This window comes from Sinocyclocheilus anshuiensis, unplaced genomic scaffold (assembly GCF_001515605.1).
Source record: "Sinocyclocheilus anshuiensis isolate Anshui unplaced genomic scaffold, SAMN03320099.WGS_v1.1 scaffold1069, whole genome shotgun sequence".
Taxonomy (NCBI): Eukaryota; Metazoa; Chordata; class Actinopteri; order Cypriniformes; family Cyprinidae; genus Sinocyclocheilus; species Sinocyclocheilus anshuiensis.
Window position 1 is genome coordinate 83,600 of NW_015557150.1, and position 11,605 is coordinate 95,204.

The following is an 11,605-nucleotide window of genomic DNA, read 5'->3' on the forward strand; positions in this document are numbered from 1 at the left end:
GAAAAAGCGCCGTGCGCGTTTTACTTTCACTTTCAAATGAGGGGCTATTCAGCGTTGATTCAATTCAAGCAACAACAATGTCAAGCTCAGAATTTTTTTTAACAAAACGATTAAAAATACACCATATAGGCCTATGCCTAATAAAATAACAAATTACTTCGGCTACACAAAGTTTAAATAGGTATATAAAACTGAAAATCAGCAAACACTGTGGAACCAAATAAATAAGAAACAGAACGTTTATTAGCAAAACGAATAAGAAAGCTTGGAGGCACGGCATATACACCTTGATGTAAAATAATATAAATAAAATACACAAAGTTTAAATAAAGTAATCAGCAAACACTGTGGAACCAAATAAACAAGAAACGAATGTTTAAAAAAAAATTCCAAAATCACCTTAGATAAACGGCAAAAGTCAACAGGCTTTTCAATATCCAAAATATTGCCAAACAGGCGCTTTTGCATCTCGTTTCGAAACTAAATCATCCGCGATCGTCTTGTCTGTCTCACCTCGCTCTTCTTGTCAGTCAGCTCGACTCACTCTCCTCACTGGAGAAATGAAATCTGATCTGTGACGCGACTGTTGTTCGCCACGCTGGATTGAGCAGCCGCGTTCAGTTTTTAATTGTAGTGTCTGTTCTTTTACTGAACTAAATGATTTTTATTTCTATAAAAAATCAAAACGACGGTGGGGGTCGGTGCCGCGGTGGGAAAGTGACGTAACCGGTGTTGCGGCTTAACACCGGTATCACCGTCAACACCGTCTATCGCGGCAAGCCTACATCTCACACGCATCTCACACGCATCTCAAACACATCTTACACACATCTTACACACATCTTACACACATCTCACACACATCTCAAACGCATCTCTCATGCATCTCACACACATCTTAAATACATCTCTCATGCATCTCACACTCATCTCAAACGCATCTCACACGCATCTCACACGCATCTCAAACGCATCTCAAACGCATCTCACACGCATCTCTCATGCATCTCACACTCATCTCAAACACATCTCACACACATCTCACACACCTCACACATGCATCTCTCATGCATCTCACACACATCTCAAACACATCTCACACGCATCTCTCATGCATCTCTCATGCATCTCACACTCATCTCAAACACATCTCACACACATCTCACACACCTCACACATGCATCTCTCATGCATCTCACACACATCTCAAACACATCTCACACGCATCTCTCATGCATCTCTCATGCATCTCACACTCATCTCAAACACATCTCACACACATCTCTCATGCATCTCACACTCATCTCAAACACATTTCAAACACATCTTAAATACATCTCTCATGCATCTCTCATGTATCTCACACACATCTCTCATGCATCTCACACACATCTCACACATCTCACACACATCTCAAACACATTTTAAATACATCTCTCATGCATCTCACACGCATCTCTCATGCATCTCACACACATCTCACACACATCTCACACACATCTCAAACACATCTCAAACATATCTCAAACACATCTCAAATACATCTCTCATGCATCTCACACACATCTCAAACACATCTCAAATACATTTCTCATGCATCTCACACACATCTCAAACACATCGCTCATGCATCTCACACACATCTCACATGGTTTTGGACCCTGAAAATGGGTCTGAGTTGTGCACCAGATTGATGCATTTAACTTTCAGACGTACAGAGACAGACGTCTGATCTCTGTCCTGTGGGAAACACTGAAAGGACATTATTACCATGCTGTAGAAAGAACGCAAGTGATGTCACTTCCTGTGTGTCACAGTTATTAACATTACATCTCACATGTTATTACCATGTACCAATACCATTTTTTATACAGTTAAGGAGGTCAGATAATTCTTGTGCTTTCATGAATGCTGTTCTCTGCTCGGCGCTCAATTTTGGCAAAGCATGACAGGACTCACTACACGGAAAAATTTCATTCCACTTCTCGCAGATCAAGGATGCTTTCAACAAATCTGCCTTGACACCCTGAAAATGCATTCTTGCTCACAGCCTCCTCTTTCACAGGGCTGTTTTCCTCTGGCCTGAGCACATGAACGCTGGCAGCTCTGTGATTAGAGAGAGAGAAGCCACAGGCCTGAGCTGACAGATCTGCTTCTGTTCACACTGAAGCCTGAGAGAGGAGAGCACTGGATCAGCGTCTGAGCGCAGCACAGCCCAGGGAGGAGCACTCACTGCATCACTTCTCATGCTTTATTTCTCAGTGTTTTAAAACATGAGCATCTAAAGGCAAGTTAAAATGACTAAATGTTTAAAGACTGTGTTGCTGCTGCCCCATACTGAAAGTCCCCATGTACTGTACACTGTCCCAACCGGATCCAGTCAGACCCTGCAGTGCAACATTCCCAATATGCCAGCGAAATCTGTTTATTTTATTTTAATGTTTTTTCTCTCCAGGATTCATTTATTTTCTATTTAAATTTTTCGTGATTCCATGTTAATGGTTAAATTAAACAACAATTTATGTGTATATATATATATATATATATACATACATACATACAATTTTAGGGCCTTACTTTCTTCTCATTCCATTTTTTCTCTTTTAATTCTTCTGGATTATTTTTTAAACTAAAATGTAATAATCAAGAAGCACATCTAATTAAATTGAAATCATGAAACTTGTACAATAACAAAAATGTATTAAAAGTTTAACAAAAGTAAAATTTTTAGGGCCCTATGAAATCCATTTTATTTTCCCCATTTGGTCTTTTCTTTTCTTTTTTTGTTATTTTGTTTTAATTTAAATTTTAATAATGAAAAAAACATGTCTAATCAATTCATATCATAACATATCAAATCATAACACTTATAGTTTATTAATAGTTAATTTATTTATTACAATAATGTTGTATTAAATGTTGTATTAATGTTTTAATGTTCTATTTTTCAGAAATTATGTGTTGTCTGATTTTTTTTTTTTTTTTTTTTTTATTGAAGTAAAGCGCCTGAATGAACCAGTTCACTATAATGAATTAGACAATCCAACTACTGTTACACGTGATAAAAAAGCATCATATGACCCCTTTAATGATTTCGACAAGGTTACTGTTAAAATTAAAACATGGGGGAAAATGTGCAATATTCCTTGAAAAATAAAGTTTTAATAATCTTATTATTACTACTACTTGCATTCCGCTGTACAATTTAGTGCATTTTTTTTCACAATGTCTTTAATTTTAACCAAACTTTTATTTTGATAGATTGTCAAGATGATCTTTGAGTGTCTGTGTGTATTTGACGATGGTTTTATTCTGTCAGCAGTTTGCACATCATGGAAATCACAGGGCCCTACCAATGTAGTCACCTGAACCAATCACACAGTCGTTATGTCACTTCTGAGTCCTCAAATACTTGCGGCCATAGCACAGTCTGCTTTTGAGTTTATGAAACAGCAGACAAACCGCACACAAGTGACGCTAAAGCAGTCAGACTCAGCAGGACTGGTGAAACGAGGCTGGTTAACGTCAGTCCCACTGGCTGCTGGATTAACAGGCATGTAATGGGAGGATAACGGGCAGATGAGCGATAAATAATCAATGAGGAGCGCTTCTGCGAGTGTGCCATCACAAACACACCGTCTGCAGCCAAGCAATCAGCATATCAATGGCACAGTGGCCTCCGCACGGATCGCGCTAGATAAACCCCAGATAACAGAGAAATTAACAAATGCTTGACATTTGCTCGACATCCATTATTCTGACTGGATTTCAAAAGCCTGAGTGCATCCTTAATCAAAATTCAGATTCCCCAAGCGAGCCACTGGCACCATATTGCAGCCCGCCTCAGCGCTGATGAAAACGACACATTAGGGCCCGTTTCAGTCACATTAAGGCCCTTGGCGTGTGCAGATTCAAACACGCCCAAACAGAGAGCATCTGCCCGATTCCTGCTCCCAACACAACCCTCTACATTGCGAGTAAATCACTCGCATATGCGACTAAATCTTCACTCTGGGCGACTAAATTATGTCTAATATTAGCCAATGGTTAATAAATTCTCAGATTTTACTCGCTGGCGTAACGTAAACTCTAGTGTGAAGGAGCACGACTCGCTGACGCGTTCTCTCACACGTGCAAAGAGTGAGAGCGAGCGAGAGTCTTACATAACATGCAGACTTGATGCGCTACATGTAAACAATATACTTTGTTGTATTTTCCTGTAAAAATAACGGAGTTTCTTTGGAATTCTTCAGCTTTTAAGAACTGCCGGGTTTTCCTGTAGTAGGCGGGACTAATGCGCAAAGGACAATCTCATTGGCTGGTGCTCACCTATTATCGTCCCTGTTTTGATTTCAACGAATCAGTTCGAGCAAACGCACACAACCTGATTAATATTCATGAATCCAGTAGCTCATTAATCCTTAGTGCGTTTTTATATTGTTCTTATTAGTAGAATTCGTATAATATCTTATCAGTATTATTGTTCGTTTTTTTTTTTACAGGAACACTGAATGACCAAAAAAAGCACCAGCACCAGTCCTAAGTTCATGGTTACCAAGTTTTAATTCTAATGACTAAACTTCTATTATTAAATAATACTTGATTATCATATTATAATGCTTGACTGCTTGACTGACTGATATTAAGAGTGTACTTTCAGATATTTAAAAAGATGTACCATTTTACAAACATTATATATGTTTGTAAAATGGCATAACTTTATATATATATTAGTATAGTATTTCAGTCTGGCGAGTAAACAAAAACATATACTAGCCAATGGCGATTCAAATGCCAAGGTGTCCGTAGAGGGTTGCAACATCTCCCGTATTCCTCCTCATTCCGGCTCCGGAGACATATGCAAACTGGGTGGAACGGCATTTTAAAAAGGGCCGATCATTACACCCAAATTCATTCATGGGGTTGTACGGGGCCCGTCTCAGGGGTGGAGTGACAGCGGCCCCATATGATCCGGATGGCACTCTTAAGAGCGCTTCATTTCCAATTCTAATGCTGAGGAGTCGGAGGAAAGGCCCGGCTGATGTCGCCCATCACGCCCCTCGCCGAGCGGGGTGTGCGGAATTTGCATGCGTCTCCATTGTGAGACGGGGGAAACTGACAGCACCGTGTCCAATTCACACTCCCTTCAGAACAGCCAGAGCTCGGGCCGCGAGAGGCCTGCCTGACAGATGACTCCAACATCTGTGTTACGGGGGCGTCCGGCAGACTGATACGCTGCTTAGATGCATACGCTCCAGACACATATGAGGTTTTAGCCGTGTAAATAACTGCACAGATGTCATTTAATTACAATTAATCGCATATTAACATCAGTAATCAAAAATATACTGACACGTTCAACACCCAAATTGATGTCGAATCAATAAAGGAAAAATCATTTATTATTATTAGCTTATCATTTATTAAGCAGAACATGATTGATCTTAATGATTAATGGGTACTGCCATCAAAACTTCTGATTGGCTTTCAGCACATTGCTTTGGTTTCTAGTAGTGATGGGCGACATACCGGTTCAACGGTAAACCGGTTTGAATTATGCAACCGGTATGAATTTTTTTAAATAATGGCATTGTTGCGTCGTGAATTGAAAGTGGCGACCTCAGATTATTGTTTCACATTCACAGCACGCTAAAACATCACACTCTTAGTCTTCAAACTATTGTAGTTTCTGGCTGGGATGCTTCCCCACAGGAAGAAATGTCAAAGAACATTATTTGATACAAATTATTCAATATATAGATTTTACCCATTCACTGAGAGGGACACTATATTACAAAGCAAAGAGAACTCTACCATTTAAATGCTGTAATTTTGCAGAATTTACAATGCATAATAATGCATAATATTAGTATATAATTAAATGTAATAGTAGCCTATGTAATTAAAATGAATTTCAATAAATTAAAAGTTAAAAATCACACATTATTTGTTTATTTGTCAAATGCAGTAGACCATGTTTGTTTCATGGGTAATAGGAGGATTTTCCCCCTGGCTACCAACGCAAGTATATTTCAAACCTGTGGGAAGCACTGGAATAATACCAAAAAAAAAAACATGGTTACTATAGTCAAACCATGGTGGTAACCACAAATTAACTATGGATTTGCTACACTACCCACAGTTTAACCATGGATTTTGCACAACTGTGGTTATACAAATGGTAAAAAAACTACACTTTTACTATAATAAAACCATGGTTAATTTTGTTGGGGGTCGATGCCCTTGAAACATTTCTGTTGTGGTCTGTGCTACTTGCAACGCTTTTCTGTATTTGGTTGTGTTGTGAGTCTTTGCAGCACATGTGTTGTCAAACTGATGAAGATGTTTTTGTGTTTTTTAGTTGCAGCGTGTTGAGCTCTCTCAGCCACCGTAGAATTGTGAACGGTGGGGGATTATATGAATGCATATCTGAGGGGAACTGAAAAGTTTAGATGGTATTTTCTTTTCATTTACCTCTATATTAAAGCAATGTTTATTAGCTTTAAATGCTGCTTTGTTTACAAGGAGACGTTGTATCTGCTGTTCCATGAGCGCCACCTGCTGTCAGAGAGTGAATCTGCGTCTCATTCCTCCCGTCTGCTGTTTCGGTTTCCTGCAGATGATGTTTTATGTTGTATAGTTTCACAAATATTAAGTCTGATCTGTTTTTGTATCAAATTGTGAAATACAATCCAATTTACATCGAAAACTGCTCATGCTGCATGTAGCATCTTTGGATCTTGAAATGCAGTGGTTCTGCAACTGTTTCACAGGTGCTGTATGTAATGACTTGACTGTACTAAAGCATTAAAATAACATAATATGTTTGCAGATACTTAGGAAACATGCTAAGTTCACATACTTGTTTCTCTGAAAAAAAAACAACACTACAGCAGTTATTCTGCTTTTAAATGTGCGTTCTGTGTCGGAATGTCTGTTTTTGTTCTGGTCTGTGTTAGGGATGTCAATTTTTGATCATTCCCATGATGGATCATCGTTTAAATTAATGATCAATTCATCGTTAACCTTAATACTGAAAAATGCATCTATTGCAGTGGCATACAGCATGACGGGATGTGCCACTCAAAACGCAGCTTCCTCACACCAATGAATGGGGTTTTTAGTCTAAATAAAAGGCTGGTAGTAGGATTGTAAAATGAATAGATGTGATTCTAAACATTTGATGAAATGAAGAGGGCGCGCTGTAGTTACGTTTGGGATCATTTTACTTTGCTTCATATCCTGTCACAGAGACTGCTGAATGCGGCTTTTTAAAATGGTTTCATGGTGTTCATTGATGTATTTTAAAACACAATCACTGTTCACCTCAAGACTAGCAATGTGTGCTAAATAAGCAAATAAAGTCAATTTTGATTTCATGAAGACTTTAACTGTAATAACCCTGTCGGGAATCACTTTCAAAACACTGAAAGCCAATCAGAATCCATCCTGCTTTAAAGAGCTCCAGCATTTAAAGTGACAGACGCAAAACTGCAGCGCGATTATACTAAATGAAACATCATCCAGCATATTCGACAAAACTCTCAAAAGGTCTCACGCGTGTGCAGCGTTCAGGAGATGACAGAGCATGCAGATGGGATGAGCTCAGGGCCGCTTGGATGAGGAACGACAGAGGACGCCGCTCTGCGCTCTCAAACGGGGGTGTATTGGCAGGCCTGAGCCCATGCTAAGAGATGATGGATGGCCCAGTCGATGTGTTGTGTCTTAAGAGCCTGATTTCCAGCCAGCCCAATCATGAAGCCTCCAGAGCTCCTTAGCTGATTGGACGAGCATAATCATTGTGTGGAAGCACTACGGTCCACATTCAGGGATCCTGTCCGCTCAAATAACACCAACAGCGCTCTCGGCTTGGGTTTGGGTTGTACTTCTAGCCGTCGGAAAAATAAACGCAAGCGCTGAACCTGCCTGCAAGACAAAACACGGCGCGAGTGTGAACGAACGTGGCCATATATCAGGATATTGACCCTTAAGACTGGTTTTGTGCTCCAGGGTCACATATATGCACTGTATATTTCACAGCAATAAATATTAGCGTTGAAATTTTATAATGTATTAATAAAATTATTATATTACAGTATTATTATATTATTTTTCTTACTCTTACTTAACTCTTATTTTTATTATTTAGTTATTTTTATATTTTTATTTTGTAATAATAATAATAAATATTATTATTATCACTAAATAAATATAATAAAATTACTAAATAAAAATAAAATAAGAAATATTACTATTGGACTAAGGCTGCAGAATGTTGTGATAATGTAAACACGCCTATAAATATGCCTATGTTATTATCATTATTATTATTATTCATAGCCATATTGATATAATCACAAAATTCTGGCCAAATCTGGCAGCCCTTCAAATAGGGTTGTGCCGATAGACGATAGCAAGACGATTATTATTATTATTATCAGGCTAGTAATACTATCTAATTAATATTAGGGCTTATTTGTTGCATTAGGCCTATATTTCTTTTTCCGCGTTTTTACAGTATTGCTCATTCTATCCAATCACACACGATTATGCTGAGCTTATGAATGCAATGGCCAATCAGAGGCGTTCAGATGAGTTCTGTTGTGCAGCGCGCGCTGACTGAACTCTGACTCGCCAATTCTCTCATTATAAACAACAAAGTGCAGATGTGCGTGCGGTGTAACTATAAGAGATTTATTTATCGTATACTGTAGATTCACTGAGTTTAACGGGAGTGTTTTTAAAGTGCATAAGAGCTTGTGATGATGTTCTTTGCTTGTTTTCTGTAGCTGCTTTTTGAATAAATGAGGAAATGTAAGCATTATAATTAGCAACTTATGATGTTTCTATTCATTTGTTATCATGTTAAATACAAATTCAGTCATATTAAAAACATTAGGCTGCTTTTAGCCTTACGCTGGAGTTGGTTTACTTTCTCGCAACGAAACTAAGTAAACATAAATTAGCACGATAATATCGTGTATCGGTGATTTCACAGGCTGACGATAGGACGATATGAAAATTGAGCATATCGCCCAACACTACCTTCAAATAAGCACAGCAAATCTGGATTTTTCTTCTTTAAATCACACATTTTTTCCATCAAATTGTGCAGCCCTAGTAAGAAAGACATCAGGTTTATTCTGAGCATATTTATAATATATAATGAGCTGGTGTTGAAAGCACAGAAATGACATGTAATAAGCCTGCATTACACGTGACCGGCAGATTCACACTGATGATGATGTCTGTGACGGACTGGTTAACGCACAAACCCAGCTCTGATTTGCTATGCTGATCAACAGGTGAGATCCGTCAGAGCGAAGGCGAGCGTGTGAAGGAGAGCTGGTGTGTCGGAGCTTACTGTGAGACGGTATACCGGTTCATACCGAATACCGGTGTTTATTTTTGTTATGATATGAATTTTTTAAATACCGCAATACTCATGACAGTAAAATAGGGCATTCTAAGTCAATATACTGCAGTATTTCCTCTCAATCAGTAGAAAATATGGTTAGCACCCGGTCATGCATGAGAAAAAATACCGTCATGTACCGTGAAACCGGTATAATTTTTTAAAATACCGTGATATAAATGTTTGGTCATACCGCCCAGCACTACGCTCACAAAAAGTAAGTAGTAAAGTCTTTACACAGTGCTTATCAGTATTTAAACACTGCGTTTTGTTTCTACTATTAGATACATTTTAATGTTTCTCCACGATGTTAATCCCAAATGACCGCATTACTGTAATTAATTACTGTAGTAATTAGCAGTGCTGGTTACCATGGTGACTGTGAACTCTGATCACTAATAAAACATCGAATGTATGTGATTTATTTCTAAATACTTAGCAGAACATCTGGAACACTGAGAAAGATCTCAAATATAATGTTATAATGTAAATATAAACGTGAGGAGAGCTCGACTCAAACACACACACACACACGCAGTGCTGTACTGTACCTGCGACAAGATCCATCTTTCTCCTGGAAAATTATTAAAAATACTTAAGATGCAAATAAGACTGTAAACATTGCAGACGCCGCCGCGTCACGTCCTGTCATACTGCCGCGGACGCGTTCAAAACTTACACAAGAGTAAGCGCGCTCCTGATTGGCCGCGATGACTGTTGTCACCGAGTAAAGCTGCAGCTGATTGGAGGATTCTGACGCGAGTCCGGCTGTTGCTGAGATGAGAAATAATTAATGAGTGATTCATTACAGATTCATAACATTATATGAAGAAGTCATAACTAACGGCAATTAACCTGACAATCTCTCTCGTTCAGACTCGTTTGAGTCAAATTACAAGCGCAGGTCTTGATTTCTTGACTCGCCCTACTAGTCTATAGAGAAAATACATTTTATAGAAATATATATATATATATATATAGTTACATTTTCAACCCGAGGGCAATATTGTATCTAAATGTACATTATGAGCATATGCCATATTATGCAATATTTCTGGAGGACGTTTAGAGAAAACATGCTTTATAATATTTGATATTTAATAATATAAACTACAAACTGACCTCCAAACAATCTGATAATCAAATTGCACTTGAAAGGCAATTTAGTTAGAAATCCTGACATATTTTCTCACACAGTGTTGTTTTTGTCTTTATTATAAATGCTACTTTATCATAACTTGCTCTAATGGTCAGTGCACTTCATTCCACTGTTAAACCTCTTACTGTGTTAATACACTTCCACTCGTTTCTTTCTCCACTTTCAGTCCTTCAGAATTAGACACACGGAGCACGCATGAACTGCTGAATTCTGACTGCATGCTGATTCACTATTATACACAATATTCACAATACAAGACTGTAATTGCCTTGACACAAAGCACTGTGTTCAAATGACCAAATAAATGTCACTCGAGTTTCACCTCAGACTGGTAAATTGTATTTCAGCGAATGAAAGCCGGTTTTGATAACAGTCTGGCCTAAATGTGTTCGGTGAGTAATCCAGTGTCTGTAAGGAGGCTCGGCGCGTGACCTTAGATTCCTGAATCAATGAGCGGTCCTCAGCACTGGGGCCGGTTCCTTTGGGTCCAGCACAAAAGCAGATAGACGTCTGGGGTCCTGAGGCGGCGTGAGGCTGATTGCTGTAAAAGCGGAGGTCAGGTTTAGCCTCGCAGGTATCTGAGGATCAGGGATAGAGGAGGCCGCATGTGTGATCAGAGGATCAGTGTACTGCAATGCTCACGAAGATAAAATCAGAGAATGTAATGGCTGTAAAAGCGGATCACAGGGGAGTGTGACGCTTGGAGAAGCTGTCATGCATGTAAACAGGCCAGAGGAACACGCAGCGCCGTTAACCAGCTGTGAAGCCAGCGCGCGGTAGGAGGTGAATTTGCAAAGCATGTTGTGCTTTGAAATCCAGGAGATGCAGCACTGATCTCTGCATGGCTGCTGTCGCACACGCCGGCATAGAGCTGCGTTTCTAATGACACCGTTTTACCTCAACACACACACACTCGCACACACACAGACACACACACTCACACACACACACACACACACACACACACACACTCACACACTCACACACACACACACTCACACACACACACACACACACATACACACACACAC

The 11,605-nt window shown here is 39.1% G+C and overlaps 1 protein-coding gene across 1 annotated transcript in view; it reads right to left on the bottom strand.

Annotated features, from left to right (window-relative positions):
• LOC107678147 (uncharacterized protein C15orf41 homolog) overlaps positions 1-10,076 on the bottom strand; it is a 90,450-nt gene extending 80,374 nt beyond the window's left edge. Inside the window, exon 1 of the mRNA XM_016473317.1 lies at positions 9,967-10,076. The gene's annotated coding sequence lies outside the window, so the exon portion shown is untranslated. The remainder of the gene's footprint in view (positions 1-9,966) is intronic.
• Between the last annotated feature and the right edge of the window lie 1,529 nt (positions 10,077-11,605).